This window comes from Coturnix japonica, chromosome 2 (genome assembly GCF_001577835.2).
Source record: "Coturnix japonica isolate 7356 chromosome 2, Coturnix japonica 2.1, whole genome shotgun sequence".
In the NCBI taxonomy this organism is placed as follows: Eukaryota; Metazoa; Chordata; class Aves; order Galliformes; family Phasianidae; genus Coturnix; species Coturnix japonica.
This window is the reverse complement of record NC_029517.1, coordinates 87,115,753-87,134,392: the sequence shown is the minus strand read 5'-3', so window position 1 is coordinate 87,134,392 and position 18,640 is coordinate 87,115,753. Positions and strand designations below refer to the sequence as shown.

Here is an 18,640-nt window from a genome sequence, read left to right as displayed (position 1 = left end):
GTTAGAGAAAATACGTTGTTGTTTCAGTAGTCACAGTCATTGCCAGTGTAACCTGTGATGCTTTTTGGCCAGTGACCACGCAAAAGTGATCCTTCTTTTCTTTTTTTAGTATGTTCCCTCTAACATTTTCTTTTTAAAACCCACTGCTTAGACAAAAAGAATCTGTCACTCTTTGATTACAGCACTCTTCTTTGGCAAGCGTTTTCTGTTCCAGAAAAGGAAGTATCTAGAAGTTGTCCTGTGGCTTATCTTTTGTTAAAACAATTTGCATCTTCATCTAAATTGGAAATGTAGCAGGTTCCTAATAGGGAGGTGTGGTAGATTCCAGAGTGGTTATCTTATCAGCAATCTCTGCCTGCATGAACATGACAAAACTGTGCTGGCGCTGTTCACCTGGTGGCAAAAGAAGTTACTTTTTAACATATATGAAATGGGTTAATGGCCTTGAACTCCTGGATCCATTGAATGAATGAATATTTGCATTAGGCATATGTATCTTTTCAGATGATGATTTTAAACTCCTAAGCCTCCACCCCACCCATGCCCTGAATTGTGAGCTGTACGTTTTCTTGACTTTGTTTTTTTCTTTTATTTTACCACTTCCTTACAGATGCTATGATCTTATTCCATAATGATTTTTTACCTTAGGATATGATGCCATTAAAAAGAAACAGCTATCCTGTTCTACTTACATAAACAAGTAAAGTGCAGATCAGTCAATAAAAAATAAACAGCAGTGCTTGCTTTTTTCTGCTGTTTTAATAGTGGTGCCATTAACAGTTGTCAAATGGATAGGCAGCATAACTTCAATTTTTAGCTTCCTATTGTCATCCACCTATCAGCAATTAAGACCACACACTACTTTGGATATTAGTAATCTGATTTTGCCAGCTCCGTATTGTCTTAGTAACATAATTGCAACTCCAAATAGTCTCTTGGTCATTATATTAGGGCATCAAACTGAAATGTTTCCTATATCTTTTTTAACTAATAGTATCTTTGCCTGTTGTTGAGTAGCATGAATTTAAATAAGCCAGCAGTGTACCCAGGTAGCCAAGAAGGCCAGTGACATCCTGAGCTGCATTCGAAATAGTGTGACCGGCAGGACTAGAGAAGGGATTGTCCCTTGTATGCAGTACTGATGATGAACACCTCAGATATGAGGCCTGGGGCCTCTCGTTACAAGAAGGGCATTAAGTTGCTCAAGTGTGTGCAGAGAAGAGCAACAGAACTGTAGAGGGGCCTAGAAAACAAGACATTTCAGGAGTGACAGGCTGTTTAGTTTGGAAAAGAGGAGGTTGTTTACAGCTACCTGAAGGGATGTTGCAGCAATCAGGATTTTGATCTCTTTTCTCAGTTCAGAAGTGATGGGGTGTTGGGAAATAGTCTCAAGTTGTGCCAGATTGGACATTAGGAAGAATTTATTTATGGAAAGGGTGGCCAGGCGTTGGAATGGGCTGCCCTGGGAGGTGGTGGAGTCCTCAGCCCTGGAGGAATGTCAGAGATGTGTTGGTATCTTAGAGTTGCATGCTCTCCAACAGCAAAGTAGTGTGTGTAATAGCCATGTAAGACTGCCCGCGTGCTTCAGCAAAGCTCTTCAGCAAGTTAAAGTTGCTGCTCCCTGTACAAGCTGGAAGGAGCTCTCCCTTTCATATCCACTTACTTCTTGCCTTTGTAAGTCAGCCAGCAAAGGAACTTGCCAAGTTGCATCAGTTGTCACTGGCCATGTTGCGGTTGCTGTTTCTCCAGGAGCTCCACTGGGACTTTGCACTCCTTCCACATAAGCCAAAGAACCTGCAAGATGTTAATTGTTGTTATTACTGATTAAAGACGGAGCTGGATTGGGAATTCAGCAGGAAACTGTGATCTAGCCACTTCATTTTTGGAGAATGGGGTGGGGAGGGCAGTGTAAGAGTACCAGATTCCTTTTTCCTTCTTTGTAAGTGTGCTTATGGCAAAAGTATTTTCAGTTCACAAATCTGTTGTAGATTTTTCTTTGTTCACATTTCTATGTCTTGTACTTAAAAATGGATTTGATTTTGAGGTTTCCCTAATACCAAAGCACTATAGGCTATAGTTACATCGGTGGTTTTATTTTCTTATGCTTTAAGAACTGGCATAAGGAATGACTAGGTAAATTATGTCATGGCATGGAGCAAAGAGTTCTTTTGAAGTGGTTTTGCAATATCCTATGTACTTAGATACACAAAAGGGGAAACAAAAAGTATATTCAAAATGCTTTAACTGTTACTCACCGTTAAGGTGGTGGTGTTAGTGCATGTGTGATTATTTTTTTAAAGACCCGTATTTCTCTTTAGTTGTCATACTACAGGATTCGGAATGTTTATTTTAGTTACTGAAACACGCATTAGTCTTGGCTCTAACCAAAGGTGGACAACATTTGTCAAAAGCAGAGGTAAAATGTAGCGTAAAAAGAGAAGTGTTAGCCTCAGATTACTTTTAGCTGCTCAAAGTGGCGATTTTCTCACTGAGTTGTTTCAAGTCCAGTGATTCATGAAACTACTTGGGCTGTGTTTTCTGATCCTCTGGCAAGATGCTATGGAATGTACCTGCGGATATGCTTTAAAATAGTCTAAACTCAATCAATATTGAAAGGTTGGCGTTGAGTGGGAGATTATTTCTTTGTCTACTCAGTGCGTTTCTATCTCCGTGTACACAGTGCTGTGTGTGGAACGGCTTCCATCACTATCCTTGCTCAAATAAAACACTGTTTGCTTACAAGAAGATTTAATGAAATCCCCAAAGACCAGGGTCATACAGTTTAGCATCAGTGGAAAGTGAAGCTCCTTCCTGCAGTAGTTCTACTCTACTGTTCAGGGTTTGAAAATAGGAAAGAGAGTGGTGTGGTGCTAGGGTTGATGTGAAAAGCACGCATGAGTAGTTAAAGGCATGTGCATGTGCTTTGGTGTTGTACATACCTGCAGTCCACTGCCAGCCCTCTGAGACTTGGATCTCAGACACATCTTCTGTACATCTTGACCTTGTGCACGTCATTGCTCTTTGCGTGACTAACAGAGCAGATATGCAGACAAAACGATGATGAGTTGAATGTGACTGTTTAACAAGTATAATTGAAACATCCTCTTATCTTGAACCTCTTAATGTAATTCACTAATAACAATTCAGTACTGAAGTGACACTGTCAAAAGGAAGTTTCACATGAAACCTTTTATATATATAAAAAAAGAAATACATTATATATGTATGTCTAAGAAGATGCAGTGAGGCATAAGGAGGTTATGCATGTTTTCATGTGATCTGTGGGTAATTATTATTAAAGTTGGACTCCAGAGCTTATTACCCCAAAGCCGTTTATCCCATTATTATTAAAACATTATTAATGCGCAAACTTAGTTCATTCTGCTGTGAACACTGCTGTTTGTTTACATGTGTTGTGTGATGTGGAAGTCTACTGACACGAAGCTTTGGTGCATTAATGGTTGTGGAGAGAAAAAGGTGAAATTCTGGATCGTAGTTGCACATTACTTGCAACCTGAGTTCTGACACATCTGCTGAATTGAAGGGCTACTCGAAATGTCCGTGCTGCTCTCTATAGAAAGACAGTGGTGTAAATGGCTGCATACTGGGGAATCCCTTCTAAAGGAAGGTGCTCAGAGAGAACAAAATGCTTTTTTTTCTTTTTTCTTTTTTTTTAAATATGTTCTACTACTACCCCAAACTATTAATTATCAATCCTGCCTCCAGCAGCAGAAGGATTGATGATCTTTGAGGTCCCTTCCAATGCAAGCCATTCTGTGATTCTATGATTCTGTGATAGGAAACTAAAAGGTCTGCGGTTAGATGTGCAGTTAGGTTTACACTGTCTACATTTCAGTAGTTTCAGATTTGATAACTGATCTTAAAGCTCCAGTCACGGCTGTCTGGAACTGGAAGAAATCTCCCAATGGAAAGGCTGACAGGATTCAGTGTACAAATAGTATTAAAAGGAACATTGGACTGAAAAAAAAACCACAAAAAACACCAACCAAGAAAAGACTCTGCTTAAGAAAACAGAAAACTGATATTATTGTAATGCCAAAGTGTTGGGACTGTTACCGAAAGTCAGGATGTGATGTTATCTGTGTGCGGCTGTTTGGAGAACACACTTTAATTGAGTTTGTTAAATGTGGTTTAGTCTCTGAACATCTCAAGCACAGGCAGAGGAAGCTGAGGGGAGTGACTGTAACGGGCATTATAATTTGCACCTTTTTTTGCTCAAAGCTGGATAAAGAGACCTTACAAATCACCAAGTGCTGGGGTGTTAGAGAGAAAATATTCATGTGACTGTAAGTGTAATGAAATTTGATTGCTGCAGCTGTAAAAATCTGAATTATTCTTATTGCTGCAGTTTCAGGGAAGGATGGAAGTTGTGTTTGAAAGCAGACCTTTATATCTAATGCCTTTTCCTTTTTATTTGCTCATCCAAGTGACACTACACAAAAATGATGTCACTAAGGTACAATATCTCACATACTGGTCTGCAGCCACCTGCATCATTTCTCTCTCTGTGATGTAATCTCTCTCATAGCTACATGAAGGGTAAATCTTAGTATGGAAAGTAGTCAAGTTTGGTGTGTCTTGAATGATGAATAACATTTAAGATAGCTCAGTTGTTGACAACCTGGAAGCATTTCTCTTCTCAGAATTAAAGGGAACTGAATGAGCAGGGTTTTGTATTCAGATTGTGTAGTTCTAACAATCTCTAATTGTACCACTGTTCTGTGGGCGTCTCTAAGAGAGGAATACCAAAAATCAGCACAAAACTGGTGCTCACTTGAAGCTTTGCTGAGTGTACCCAATTCCTTTTTTTTTTGTTTTTGTTTTATAATTATTATTATTAGATAATTAGACAAAATCCATTCCTTAGCTGTGAATTTGGATTCCACATCAAGAGATAAATCTGATTGGACACAACTGATAGCCACTGGTTGAACGCTAAGAGTAAGGTTTTCCAGTGATAGTAAGAGATCTGGGACTTTAAAGAGGTCACAAATCATTCACCTCCTTTCATTTTATTGTAGGGGTCATTCCTCCACTTTACCAGTGGCTTGAAGCGTCTGTTCTTATGTGCCTGGCCATTCCTGATTCTTTAAAAATCTTTATTTCCTGAGAACTCGGAAGTAAAAGCAGCGCTTAAAATGAACCTTTGAAATCACTGGCAGATTGCAGAGTAATGTTACATACTTGTCCACAGATAAGATGCTTGAGCGCTGTTGGCCACAGTATTTGTTATGTCCATAGGTTCTATATAAATTCATTTAGATCTAAACGATCCGTCCTTTTCATAGGAAGAAGACAAATTTCTTTACCTTATAGAACTGGGAGCTGGATGTGTGGTTGCACAGTCCTAGAACTGGTAACTCCTCATTTCCAAATGGCTTTGAATTTCTGGAAGTCCCAAAATCGCTGCATTATTTAGTGCAGGCTCCTCAGAGTCTATAGAAGCAGCACCTTGTAGGTACAAGCTCTCAGACTGGCAATGGCAGCCTGATGGAATCACACTCAGTCTCTGTGTGTTCAGAATTCCTTCTTGGTTACAGGTGTCCACAAAGCTACCTCAGTGAGTGGTTTGATATGGATAAATTGTTTGCTGAGTTTCTTTGAAGCTGTTCTCGGTACCAGAAACCTTAAAGATGAGAGCAAGTTCCTGATAGCAAATTAAGGGGCTCAAATTCTTTTTTACAATATTGGTATCAAATTTGCAGAAGGCGAAATGCAGTGAGTCACATCAGGAGCACTTCACTAGTGGTTATTTCAGATGCTTCAGGTGTAAATTAGCTGTGGAATACGCAGGGATTTCCTGGCTGTCACCGAGTGGGAATGAAGCACCGAGCTGTCTCCTGAGCCTCACCAAGCTTCCTGTGTAACATCTGATGCTGCAGCTTTGCTCAGACGGCATCCATGAGTGAGCAAAGGAAGCACTTCTTGAGCTTGTTTAGCGTTAAGTTGGGACATGCTGCAAGTTCTCTGGAGCGATCACTGCCTGGTTTTGGTTTAATTTCCTCTCTAGGAAAGTCACTGAATTGCAACTTTACCCAGTTAACCTTCATGATAAACTTCTCTTTAAAAAACAAACTTCACAGCTTTACAGCATCCTACAGACCATTTCTGTTAAAACCAACAGGGAGACGTGGAGAAGCTGAAGTCTTCATGTTTTCTTGAAGCGTCAAACTGTCAGAGTGTGTTTTAAGGGGTTTTGCCTTCTGCTGCATGTTAAAGCAGACTTGAGGCTTGTCTGTGTTTCAAGACTGGATCAAAGAAGTTGGGAGCAGTAATTGTTTTTTTGACCCTCCTTCCTGCTGAACCAAGCAGAAATTCTGTAGCAAAGAGAAAGAATCTGGCCCACTACTTTGAATAGTAATGTTAATTGCACCTCATCATCCATTACCTAATCCAGGTCATGCTTTATTTTGCTCAAATTATCGCTCAGATTTGGTTAACCCAGGAATGCAGAGCAGTGCATTAAATACTTGGTTAATTTGAAGATCTTAAGATTCAGCGAACCGGCCTTTAAATATCAGTAACAGTGATGAAGTAGCTGCAACATTCTTTCAGCATTGTATAAATTTTATAGATGTGATTGCTCATATTAGTGTCTTTTGGGGATATTTCTTCTTGTTTGTTTCCAGAAAAAAAAAAAAAATTCAAGCTGAAATAGGAGTGCAAGCAATGTTTTGAAGTACTTGAATCAAGAGAGAATGTTTTACAAAATAATAATTAAAAAATAATAAAATATGTATGTGTACATATATTTGCAACTGCATATCGGTAACTGGCAGTTCCTCCGTGGCCTACACCAGGTCTCCTGCTTTCTCCGTCAGACAAGAGGTGGCTGTACAAAGGCTTCCTTCTCTAGTAAACGTTTTTGATGTTTTTTGGTGAGTCAGTAGCAGCGTGTGACCAATACGGGTAAAAGGACTGCTTTCCTCCATTGGGGAGCCTCAAAGTTGAGAAATCTAATTGTTCTCCTCTGAGCTGCATGAGGTAAAATGATGTTTCTGTGCTCTTCTTGGGCCTTCAACATCTTCTTCTCATACTTCCTGTCTGGACTAGCTTTGGAAGTCTCAGAACCCACAGGAGACAGTGGCTAACTGAACAAAACAGAACCCTTTTGGCAAACTTGTATATGGTTATGGTTCTCATTAGTAGTCTGCTTCTGGTAATTAACTATGATTCTATGATTTTACACTGGCAATTATTTTCTTGGTCTTAGTATGATATTTAAGCTCTCCTATACTTCAGCATACACCCTAAATACAAGCTGGGCTATAAGATTAGATGACCATTCTTAGACCGATTGATCTGCTAAATTCTTACAGTGTATCCATCATCCGTGGCATCTGATTGCCTTTCTGGGTGTCTCTGTCTATAAGAGAAATGATAGCGCTATGAAATGGATTGCAAAAAATTTGTCTTGTTTTTCCCTTTTCAGAAGTGCTGCCTGTTAGATGGGGACCCACCTGGTCTTGATAAGCTTTACAGAACTTGCTTGGCAGCCCATCATCACCTGGCGTTTTGCCAGTCCTGAAGGACCTAATAGCTTCACCGGTTTCCATCTTGTAATGGGCTTTGCGCTTCATTAGTGATAGCTGCTTTGTCAGGTCCATTCCAGCAAATACGCTATCAGATTAGAGTTATTATCATAATCAGAGTTGTACAATTTAGGGGGGCAAAAAACCCTGTAAATTGCTGACTGTGTGAAGAGTTTTGGCAAATAATTTCTCCTCTGCAAACGGTCTCTGTAATACTTCTAGCGTGGTTTGTACTTAGGTGACAATAATTTTCTTGCTTGCTCCTCACATTAACTCTGCTTAGTATGCATTATAACTTCTTGATAATGAGTTAATGCATGTCCTTGCAGAGTGCTGCAGTAGTGTGGCTTGATTTCTCTGAGTAGGCCAGGAAGGTAACCCAGTCCTGCATCCACAAATCTTGGCCTCTGCAGTTCCCTTCTCACGGAGGAGCTAAGACTTGAAGTATGTGACAAGTCAATATGTTAAATTTAAGGGAAGTTGGGTGTAAACTTCATCCCTGTGGCAGAAATTGCAGAAGGCAGGAATGCTCATCTCTCAGTAGAGCTCGGGAGTAAAATCCTGACCGTGTGCCTGCTTTACAGCGGCAGCGACCTTCCAGGAGGATGTGCCTTTCATTCTTTGTAGACTCCAGGCAGAATATCAGCATGAAATAAAGCAAGCTACCTTCAAGGCAATAATAATTATCAGGCAGCTGATAATTATCAAATCTGCTTGGCCATCAATATTTAGATAGAAGTCACCAACAAATGGAAAACATTAAAATTGCTCCTAAAATTCAGGCAGCCAAAGACAGGCACTGTGTGGTACGGTGCTTACAGGAGGCCCAGCAGGAAGCTTGAAGGCTTTGGGATCGAGATCACAAGCTGAGGTAAATGATATTTGCTGCTGTGTTAAAAACTATCAAGCTGCTTCGTGAAGTTTTTTCTGTGCCAGGAAGCGTGAGGAGAGCCAACAGTCACTCTGTATTTTCTTTTAAATACAGAGAAATGTACAGTCAGATAATGCTTACAAAGCTTCTTTCAAATATTGGTGCCATCCATGAAGAGGTATATTTAGAAGGCAGCACACTGTCACTTGCTCAGAAATATGACATGCTTTTTTGCTATGTTCTTGGTAATTTTTATGTGTGGAAATAGGTAGCTGGTAAAAAAAAAAAGAGTTTGTTGAGGTCTCTTTTGGACTAATTTACTACTGATTTGATACGGGTGAGACTCGTGAGTCAGGCCTGGCTTTTAAATGTGGTTATTAATTTCATGTCTTCAATCCCGAATGCCTAAGAAGTTGATGGAAAGTTGTCCCAGCATTTGCATTTAATGGAGTTGGTGCACAAGTTAATGTGTAGATGAAGATGAAGGAAATTTTATCTCTGACTGTTCCATCAGTTAAGGCTGTATTCAGGAGTGATTTGTCCAGTTCTGGATTTCCCAGTACAAGTGAGTCATGGACATGCTGGAGAGAGTCCTGTGAAGGACCGTGATAAAGAGCATGAAGCACCTCTGCTGTGAGAACAGACCTAGAGCCGAGGCTGCTCAGGCTGGAGAAGAGAAGGCTCAGGGGGGAATCTTACCAATGTCTATAAATACTTGAAGTGAAGGTGCAATGAGAACAGAGCCAGGCTCTTTCCAGAGGTGCCCAGAGCCAGCACAAGAGGCCATGGGCACAAACTGGAGCACAGGAGGCTCCCTCTGAACAGCAGGAGCACTGCTGTGCTGTGCAGGTGATGGCACAAGCTGCCCAGAGGCTGTGGGGTCTCCTTGGAGATCTCCAGAAGCTGCCTGGCCATGGGCCTGGGCACCCTGCTCTGGGTGGCCCTGCTGCAGCGGGGCTGGGACTGGGGGACCCAGAGGGCCCTGCCTGCCTCAGCCATGCTGGGATTCTGTCATCAGTAAATATGACTTGCTGGGATGCACAATAATGGCATTGTGATTACTCAGTTACTTGCATATCCACATTTTAAAATAAAGTAAACCTAAAGCTTGTGTTGTAGTGTAGTAGAACTAATCTCTACTTCTTTTCGGTTGTTTGTTTCCTTGCAGTGTGTCTGTAGCTCCTGCAGCTGCTGTGCTTAAAATAACAGTCAAGTTAATACATAGTATGGGTCTGAATAAAGGTGAAGGAATGCAGAAATTAAGAACAAAACAACCCATTATTTACAATAAATAGCCTCCTTTTAATGGGAGTGCATATACTGTGCTTTTGAATTGTCTGTTTTGCCTGTATGATTGTTTTACTGCTTTTAATTGGGTAGCTGGGCTGTTATTCAGAAAACAATGAATTATTTTTTTTTTTCATATGAAGCCATTAACGAGGAGATGCTGCAGAGAGTCATGAGAACCTCTGAATGTAACCTTGTTTACATTTTGGAGTAGAATATGTAAAATTATACACAAGAAAAGTCTGAGGTGTCTCAGACAAATTCGTATCTTTTCAAAACATCTCCTCTATCCATCCATCCTTTCATCTAGGTAAAATTCACTGTTTTGTGTTTCGACTGCTGCAGTGTGCTTCTCTCTTGCCCTGAGTCTAACTCATATCCATAGCAAATGCTCCTGCAAAGATTGTTGTCCCAGCTTGTCACTGTAGTTGGTGATGAATGCTGGCATCAGTGCTAGATCAGAGACAGAAGCTGATATTTCGGTGACAAATGAGATAATGATAGGTAGGAAATGGATAGCTCTTGAAAACAAAGGCAAGCAATTTATGTGATAGAGGTTTAGTTATAGAGGAAGGAGAACTGGTGGAAGAATTAGAAGAAAAGAGTGACATGAGCAGACTTGCCTTTACTTTGTGCTTTCAGCAGTCTTGAAAGCTGCTGTAAGCATCCTCTGGGTGTTCTCAGTGTCCTTCTCAAAAGTCTCCCTTGCTGCTGTGCCTGCAGAAATCTGGCAGTGATGAGGTTAGGGTACTATTCTGACATACATATACCACCCAATGGTTTCTTCCACTCTTAGTATCATGTAATATTCTTTAGCTTTTGCCTTCTTGTAGACTGCAGGCCTCATGAAGCTGGAGAAGGGAGCCCATGCTAGCCCATGCTCCCTAACTGCTTTGCAAATCATTTGCTTACAGGTTTACCTAGTGACCCGGCCTTAGAATTAATTGTGTGGCCTCTGAGTAGATCTTGCCCTAGTCCAGTAGTCCCTACCATCCCTTTGCTTGGCTGCCTGTTTAAGCTCTGTACCTTACTCTCTCCTCAGAGTCTCTGTAGCCTTTTCCGTGGCCATAACCCCTGCAGTACAGCCATCTGTCCAGTTTGCTGATACTTCTTCCCGCTAAATCTCTCTCCATCCCTGGTGGGTCATGTAAATCATTTAGCATGCTGCTTGTTGTACATCTCTACCGCAGTCATATAAAAAGGAAGAGAAAAAAAGATGGAGATTTCAGTGCACAGTGCAGTCAGTGGATGCAGGAGGGACAGTATCTGCAATAGGCCTTTCTCATCATTTGTGTGGTCATTTGGCTTCTAAACAGCTGGATGAGATGTAAACAGAAATGAATAATTCCAGTTTTTAGAGAAATGTTTAAGGAGAAAAAAAACCACAATTAAGTTCTCCATATTAAGCTTCAGCTTGATTTCTCATCGTGGTTGGCTTAAACCCAGCAGTCAGTGCTTAATATTCTTGCTGAATCTTTAACTGTTGTAACTCCGGACAGCCTTCTGATCTGTACAGATGTCATCATACACTTTGTGAAATTCTTACCCTCAGCAGCTTATAGCAGTGAATTCTACAGTCGTCTGCATATTGCAGGGAAAAGTGTTTCCTTTAATGAAAGGAGTAAGCAGTATTTCTCAAGCTTGGTAAGCCAAGGTTGAGATGTGATCAAGTTGTAAATCACTTCGGCATCGGAATTCATGAAGATTACAGACAGTGTCCTGGAACAACATGGCTCTGTGCAGCCCAGATGAAGACATGTTCTTGCATGCTATTTTTTATGGCTAGAATAAAATAAAAAACAAGTACTAATCCTTGCAACGTATAGGAAGGCTGAAGAGTCCTCTGCCTTCAATCTGTGAAACTGAGGAAGGGTGGGGGAAGTGAATAGAGCAGAGTTCAGCCTTTCCACAAGGGTTGAGTGAGGGACTATTCAGAACACCTGACTCAAACTATTTCTCAAAGGATTGTTCCTGGTTATTAATACTGAGTATCTCAGATGAACCCAAGTGCACCTTAGAAAGGAAGACCTCTAACAATCCACTGAGAAGGTGTTAACTCAAGAGCAAGTCTGTTACTGTGACTGTGGAAGCTTCATGTAAGCAAGTGGTTAGGGAAGTCCTATTGCTTCAAATTAGTGAACACGGGAGATAAAGCAACTTCGTTCTAGAAGAAAAGTCTTGTGTGGATGTTCTTCTAGATTCACTTGTTTTGTAGCAACTGAGATGCTCTCTCAGCTATATTTGTAAAATCTTGTAAACAATGAGACATTTTTGTTCATAGAGTAATGTGGCTTGGAATAAAACCCATTGCATCAGAGAGGTGCTACTGCACTATGTGTGGATGTTCACCTACAGTGTCTGTGACATAAGGTCTCTTCTTACTAAATTCAATCACACCAACCACCACTACAGTTATGCTGAGAAATTAATTTGATGCCATTATCTCCTAAGTTATGGCATGTTTTTTTTTTTTGTCTGTGTAGCTTGGGCTAAAATGAGTTGCAGATGAATTCCTGGAGCCAAAGCTGCATGCTGAGTTATGCCATAAGCAGAAACGTGGCTCAGTTGTGTGGGAAGACTAGGGAGTAGGATAGTCCCTTCTTATTCTTTTGAATTAAGCCTGATTTTCATAGACAGAATATATTTCACTGGGCGTTTCAGAAGGCTGACACCCTGATATAGTTTTCTTTGCTAACATTCTCTTGAATATTGAGGAACTTTTTATCTTCTTCTTCCTGGCTGGAGGTACTTCAGCTGATGCTGTGAATGGAGTGCGTGCCAACCTGTAATGTAATTTCCAAGTGCGATTTGTGTTAGGCACGCTGCTTTGACCTTTTGTTTTGTTTTTGTAGGTGTGCAACAACACAGTCTAATCGTACTCCTTCTAAAGTAGGAGCTTGTTTAGTGAGGTTTTCAGAATATTCCAATCTGATAAATCTATCTGGCAAGATTTATGAACCTGTTAATATTCCTTCAATTAACTTAAGATACCCCGTCATCTTGATAATTATGCTTACACAATATCATGTTAGCCATTAATTTCATTTCATATCTAGCTACGCATGGTCTTTTAAAAGTTTTATGCAAGACATGCATTTGTGTACCTTTATCTACAGTATTGAGCTGCTTACCCCAAAATTGTTTTCAGCCTTAACTGTTCTTCACAGGGCATGCCACTCCTGTGTGTTCACTGTGGGACTGCACCCTGTCCTGCCCTGCCTCTGCCTCAGTTTTACTCTTCTGTAGCTCTTCAGCTTATGGTAAAGAGGGAACCGCGATACTCTTAGGGCTCTGTGTGTACAGTGAGGTTGGTAACCATCAGCATAGTTTACATGCAGTCTTCTAGTGAACAAATGTTAATCGCAAACAAACTGCCTACTCTAAGACACAACAAGTAATATTTATTTACAGTGTTATAAGTAAGTTTTAAATAAGGTCATCAAGTATATATATATTTTGATAGGCACACAGATTTACCCCTCTTGTGCTGTTAAATATTTACATTTCTATGCAAGACTTAACCATGGTAGTATATATTTCAGCAGACGCATATAAATACCTTCCACCCAGTGATTTATCAGTCTGCACAGTGTTATTGCACAAGTATATACTATGCAAGCAAAACGTCAGCCTGACCTCAGAGCCGAAACATAGCAGCATCCCACTTCTTCCAAGTAGCACCAAATCTGGTAAGTCAGCAATTCCTTCGGCATCTGTCCACGCAGCAGGTTCTCCATCCTCCATCAGCAGCTAAGTTGCTTGGTCACCAGCAAAGCAAATAATCTTTTCTAAGTGTCTGTGTGCTGGGCTCTACCAGCAGACACATCTCTGGAGCCCGAGCTGTCTGTAGACTGCTGGGACCTGTGTAGCCCTGAGCAGCTCAGCTCCTGGTGGGCCTCTGCATCTGGCTGATGAAACAAATTGCCCAAGATAAGATGTCTGACAACACTTTAGAAGTTCTTAGCAAAACCCAGGCAACGCAATAGCTGCTACACCCAGGTTTTTAGGTTTTGGGCCCCTTTTTAACTGAGCTGCTCTGCTTTACTCTCTGTGTGAGAGATGGAGTAGTCGAAAGAAAAATTCCTACTCTTTCCTGCTCCTCCTTTCCAGTCCCGAGCCAGGCCCTGCTGCTGTGTGTGCTGACATTTGCACCCACCCACCATCTAAATGTGTGTTCACTCCAGGGAGGGTGATGGGCCTCCCTGACCTTTTGCTTTGTATTAATTGTCTGGAGATGTACCCGGCGAGTGCAACTGTATTTTGGAGAGCTGAATGTGGTTTTAAAGGCAACTTTGTTCCGTCCCCTGCAGCTTGTTTTCTGTCTGTTTGTTTCGATTTTCAGTGGAACAGATTTTACATTGAATGAACAAGAATGTTGTAGAGCTTGGCAGGTCTGGGAGAAGTCCTGGGTATATTAAAAACAAATGTGGGAAACAAAAACCAAAATCCAGGGGGGAAAAAAACCAGTCTGAGTCTCCTGTGAGTTGCCTGGCTCGCTTTCCTTCTCTATATTGTTTTCATGCAGGGAGAGCTCCGACAGGCATTAGTTGAGTCTCCATTAATTTTTTGTATTATTGTAACTATTTCTAATTATCCTAGGACAAGCATGCTTTTTTTAGTGTTGAAATTTGGTGTGTGATTTAAAGAGAAGGTACTTCAGACAAAAAGGAAATGTGAAAACAATGTACCTGTTTTAAACTGAGCTAAGCAGACCCCCCTTCCCACAGGGAGAATATGGTTTCCATTCTTCCTTGGTGAGTCTGGGCTGCGTGGGGGGAACTTCCCTGCTCTCTTCCTTGCCCCATCCCTGGCGTGGCTCTTGATACCCTACAAGGATGTTCTTCTCTTGGCTGGCAGTGCTCTGCCACATCCTGACAAAGCGCTGTTTGCTCAAATCAGACCGGTCTCCTCCCTGCAAAAACAAAACTTTCAAGTGAGAAAGAAACCTGAGTGCTTTAATCCCTGCGTGTCTTCCTCTGCGCCTTCCCTTTTAAATTACAAACACGCATCTTGATCTTCTGTCTTACTTGGAAATGGAAATCTGAAGGAGTGGTGGGGGGGAGTGGAGAAATAATGATGAAGGAAGAGATAAGTGTAGCAAAGGTGGAAGTGATAGTTTATTCATGGCGTTACATCTCCGTTATCTTGATCTGGCCTACTTGAAGGCTGTTTTTTCCCATCCGAGCGCCTTTGATGAGTGTTGATGGTTCTCTCCCACTGCTGTGGCCACGGGCTGATCCTCTCGCCCCACTTCCCTCACAGTGAACATCCGCAGGGTGTATATTATAATTTTTAAGAAGCAGCAAAAAATAACCTTCCCTGGCATAGCAGGCAAGCCTTCCATCTGCTTTCCACCAGCTCCCACATCTCCTGTTTCTGAAGTGGCTGCACCTATTTTGCAGCTGACTGCCAGGCTCCAGCTAGCGTGCTGGAAGCAACACCCGCTCAATTCCCTTCTACCTTTTATTTATACCTTTCCTTACAGGAATGGCTTCACAAGCCCAACGTATTTCTGAATTTCTCCTGGTTTTCATTATTAGCCTTTGATTTAGGGAGGCGTGAGATTTTCTTCAGCTTTGCTGAGAGGCTTTAAAGGCAAAGCAGTGCAGAGATAGCTTTCCGTTCTTGCTGCCAATTCTCTCATGTTGTTGAGGAATTCATTTCGGATTAGTTTTAAGGCAAGGTTTGTTGGTTTTGATTTTTTTTCCTTCCACCTCTCGGATACGGCTAACACCGGCTCTTAAACAAAGTCTTGAGCCAGTCTGTCAAAGTCATGATTAGCTTTGAGATCATGATCCTTCAGTAAACAGATTGTTTTCTTGAGGCTTTACAGCCTACTTTGGCTTTTCAAGCTCTTCTTTCTAACCGCTGTTGGAGGCCTTCCTTAATGGCACCCAATTCCAAGGTCATCAGCTGTTTTCAACAGCTCTGACTGGAAGGAAAGCATCGTGAGACTTTCAGTAGAATCGCAAGGTTTTGCAACACTTATGCTGGTGTTGGGTCTCTTATGCTGGGAGCTTTACTGTATTTTAAATGGTTTTGAGAGATATTTGCAGTGGCACTTTTTGTTCTTCCTTAGCTAAGGGAGGCTCAGAGTCGACTGCGTTCTTCAGAGCCAGCAGAGGTAGTTTTCTGTACTCTTGGCAAATGCTCTTTGTTTTGGAACAAATTCTTGTGAGCTTTCTCTGATCTTCCTGTGCTCTTCCCCAGTCATTTGCTTCTGCCAGCAGACAGAACAGTTCATATTCTGATTTCTTTGTAGGTTTGATAGTGATTATTGTTGTTATTTAAAGTTTAATGGCCTTTCCGTACTCTGCAACTAAAAATGTGAGCAAAGACTGTCTAGGAACTGGTGGTATGCAAAAGTAGAAGCTGTGAAACTAGGCAATGTAGGACAGAGAGCAAAAGCCCAAAAATAGCTGGGTGACCTGCGTGTCATACAGCCGTGCAGCAGCCTTCAGTCTTTGCATTAAAGTGATGATTCTCTGAATGGCAAAAGCAGGAAGAGAGAAGTGGAGCAAGGGAAGGAAATGGATCGAGGAAGTGGTAAAGTGACTTTCTCACAAACTGCTAAAGAATGAAAGCCAGAATCTCCCTGTCCAAATCAGCCACCCTGAATTTGATCCCTGTCTGTTCAAACTCAGAGTATCTGTACACAGCTGAAAACATGGTTTTCCCAGTGACACATCATACTGTGTGAACTGCTGTCACCTTTGTTAGTCACTGTTTACGTATTCTTGATGGGATGGTCCTGGCTAAAACACAGTGCTCATACCTTCCCAGTGAGTCCTGCTTGCCCAGGCTTGGAGAGGAGTTAAAATGGCATGTAGATCTACTATTTCTTAGTCTGTTTCTTCTGATTTGTCAAAATTAATTAGAGACACAGCTGACCTTTCACAGAATCACAGAATTGTAGGGGTTGGAAGGGACCTCTAGAGATCATCGATGGGATGAATGTGAGATACTCACTGTCAGGAACAGTAAGGTTCTGGTTTTGGTCTGATATAACCAAAGACTGTGGCCAGACTTGTCTCAGAGCAAGGAGACTTGGGTCCCACAGTGGGCTGTCCTACAGATGGCCCCTTAGGGACTCCTCTAGCAACTGAAGAATGTGGTTATGTGGAAACTGAAGACCCTCACCTTCAGTAAAGATGGGTGAAACTGCAACTGGTTTCATTTTATAAAAATTCAGTGCAGCTCTTATGAACTGCAAATGTGATAAAGTATGAGATGCCCCAGTGCTATAAATAAACAGAATTCTTAAAATCCAACTTTCATTCTAGAACACTTGAATATTTTAGGTAGATTTTTCTTTCTGGTTTATTTGTTTGTTTTGCTTTTCAGTCGGAAGCTGCCTTAGCGTGTTCCATATGCTACTGTGGTGGCATTTCTTTGCTGAGCTCCAGGGAAGGTTGTTGCCTCCTGAGAGCATAACTCAGTAAGACAGTGGCTTCATTGGCAACGTCAGTGCAGGAGCCTTCTGGATCTGCATCTGCCTGCCACCACCTCAGTTTTGGCAGGGCCAGACTGCTGAGCCACCATTGAAATGATCTGCGTGAAAAACGCTGCTATAGGAAAAAGGAATCTCAGACGTTGTCGCGCTGGATCATGTCAGTGATGTGCTTTGAAGGATGGCGGCACCAGCAGTTGTGGTGGTAGCTGTGATGTGAGCAGGACTGTATAGTAAAACTGGACTTAATGTCACAACATGCAGTTTAGTGAATGTCAACACATCTGCGACTTAGAAATTTGAGTTAGTTTAAGTCCTGATAGCGAGAAGTGTGTTGTGGAAATACTGTAAGGCAACAAAGACGTTGTGACAAAGACATCCGTGATTTCCATCACTTGTCACATATTCCCCGGATTAGTTATCGAGTTAAAATAAGTTCAATTAATCATATTTATTACTGCGTTTGTTTTCAGAAAGGCTGTTACCTACTGGTATTTTCGGATACCTGATTCATCTGAGAGATGCAATGCAGGAGGGACTGTGTATACATTTATTGGAAGAATAGGCATTTGCATCTTTAAAGCCTTTCTTCTCATCAGATACATCTGTAACAAAAACACTCTCAGAAAGGTATTAAGTCCTGGTTGAAAGCAGAAGACGTGTTTATGCTGCAGGTTGTTAAATGTATTTACAGCATTTCGGGTGGCTGTGCTGTGGTTATTTGTCATTCTGCTTCAACAGCTGCTTGTTGAAATTAAATAAAGTCTGTCTTTGTGATTTGCAGAAACATTTTAGATTGCTCGTGTTACAGTGAGTTGTAAGAGGTAATTTGAGGGAAGCCCAAAACATGTTGGTAGCTGTGGTATATCCAGAAAAAATGCATAGCTTGCAATAATCAGGTAATCAATATAAATGGGTCTGCAGGCAATGGAGTTATAAAAGTAGTCCTTTGTGAACTGATTTCTCCATTTCCTTTGTGGTTTTTCTGGCCTGGTCAAAGGGACTGAAGATGCTCATGTCATATTCAAGACAATAGTCAAGACTTCCAGCTGGTGACTTCCAGCCACTCTTTGCTGCCCTGAGCTGTGTAATTGCAGGTGTTTTGCGTTACTGAGAACTATCTCAGGGATCTTGTCTGGCAGAAAGTTAATCTGAAAAAAAAAACATTTGAGCATTAGGGTCCATGCTACTCCACATACTCTGTGGTTTAAGAAGCTGCTTCCCCAGGTTCTGGGAGACTGAGGTTTTTTGTTAGTTCCTTCAGTCAGATCTTTGAAAGAAATAGATATGACCTTGTCAAAAAAAAGATGTATCCAAGTCCTGACTGAAGACTGTATATCACATGGGAAACTCTATGAAAAACAGTTCTACTCCAGGATCCCTGTTTGTGTTCCCTCACTGCAGTAGATTGGGGATGGTAATGCCAAGGTTATGGCACATGGCGTTTCTGATAAATGAGGTGAAGCAATGAAGATTGTT

General features: G+C 41.4%; 1 protein-coding gene across 2 annotated transcripts in view; it reads left to right on the top strand.

Annotated features, from left to right (window-relative positions):
• Positions 1-18,640, top strand: part of LDLRAD4 (low density lipoprotein receptor class A domain containing 4) — a 259,845-nt gene that overhangs the window by 172,500 nt on the left and 68,705 nt on the right. The gene's annotated exons all lie outside the window — the stretch shown is intronic.